The following is a 1,976-nucleotide window of genomic DNA, read 5'->3' on the forward strand; positions in this document are numbered from 1 at the left end:
TGTCATTGATTAATGTTTGGCCGGGCTTGTTGTGGTTTCTCTGAGTTCCCAGGTTAAAAAACCGAACATGCACAAATTTATGCACCTGCCTAATTTTGTTTAACCAATTATTGCACACTTTCTGTAAATCATATCAACTTCATTTCACTTCTCAAATATCAGTGTTTGTCCCCCATATGATATATTTTCCTGACTTTTTAATCCAAAAAATCAATGATTTATAACGGTAAATGAGGAAAATTAACAAGGCTGCCCAAACTGTCGCACCCCACTGAAAATAAACATCTCTCCACCTAGTGGAGAGATGTTTATTACAGCATTTTTGTTAGAAGGTGTTAATAGAGACAATGCTGGTAAAGATTCTCAGTAATCCAGGTCATGATCAATCCGAAAAAAGGTTAAAAACAACAACAACAACTGGACTTCTAATCTAAAGCTAAAGACATTTTGCATCCTAGACAAGAAGAAAAATTTGAAGATGCTGGTGTGACTGGTGGGAGGGGTTCTGGAAATGATACGAGCAACTGAGTTTTGGACCAATTAGAGTTTATGAATGGATTTTGCAGGTAAACCAAAGAGAAGGGAGTTGCAGAAATCTAGATGGGATATAACCAGAAAAAGAACCAAAATAGCAGTACTGTTAGATGAGAGGGACGGACGGAGGTGAAAGTAGGCTGAACAAGTTCTGTTACTGATGTGTGATGATAACTTGTTGCAGACCCCTTATTTAGATGCAGTAATTATGTATAATCATCTGCATTTCATGACAGCAGACAAGTTAAAATGCATCTGTTATTGTTATGTTTTTATCATGACCCCCGCACGCGAAGCAGGTATCATATTGTTTTCGTACTGGTTATTTTTATATATTTCAGAGATGTTTGGTCAACTGTAGAACAGAAATGGCTGCACCAATCAGTGTGAAATTTGGTAGGAATGTAGATGTGTCCGATAATATCTCACAATGAAGTAATCACAAAATACAAATATTCAACAGTGTACAATTTTGTTTGAAATAAAAAAATAAAAATCTTTGATACAAATATTACTGCAATATAATATTACTGTAGCTCATGCAGACCTCTTTCTTTAATAAATGTGGATGTAAGATCCTTGCTAAGGCTTTGGTTTTTTGTCTGGAAAGTATAGTACCAACTATTGTTTCACATGAGCAAACTGGATTTGTTAACGGGAGGCAACTATTCTTTAATGTCCGTACACTCCTGAATATTATTTACTCTAAAACCACCACTGAAATACCTGAAGTTGTGGTCTCTGTCGATGCTGAAAAAGCGTTTGACAGAGTTGAATGAGATTACTTATTTGCAGTGTTAAAGAAATTTGGTTTGGGTGATGGATTCAACTCTTGGATTCGTCTCTTTTATATTTCTCATGCTAGTGTCTCCTCCAATGGTATTCAATCCAGTTTTTTCAGACTTTTCCGTGGAACTAGACAGAGATGCCCGTTATCCCCTCTACTGTTTGCTCTGGCCATAGAGCCCCTCTCAGTTTTTTTAAGGTCCTCTAACACTTTTACTGGAATTTCCCGGTTAGGCACAGAATTCAAACTATCTCTTTATGCTGACAATTTATTGCTGTACATCTCAAATCCTACTCTCTTCATTCTGTCAATTTTATCTACTTTTCAGAGATTTGGATCTTTTTCAGGTTATAGAGTAAATGTTGCTAAAAGTGAATGTATCCTATCAATGCGGCTGCATTAAAGCTTTCACACTCTGACATACCATTTAAGTTGAGCTACTCTGGTTTTAAGTATCTGGGTGTCAGTGTAACAAGATCATTAAGCTCTCTTTTCGCTGATAATTAAATCGGACCTGCAAAGATGGAATAGTTTACCTCTCTCACTTATAGGCAGAATCATTGGGCCTCATGCAAGAACCGTTCGTACGCACAGATTTGTTCTTAAATTGTGCGTACGAGTGATTTAGGAGAATTTGTGGCATTCACCAATGTTT

The sequence above is a fragment of the Austrofundulus limnaeus genome, unplaced genomic scaffold (assembly GCF_001266775.1).
Source record: "Austrofundulus limnaeus strain Quisiro unplaced genomic scaffold, Austrofundulus_limnaeus-1.0 Scaffold2401, whole genome shotgun sequence".
Lineage (NCBI taxonomy): Eukaryota > Metazoa > Chordata > Actinopteri > Cyprinodontiformes > Rivulidae > Austrofundulus > Austrofundulus limnaeus.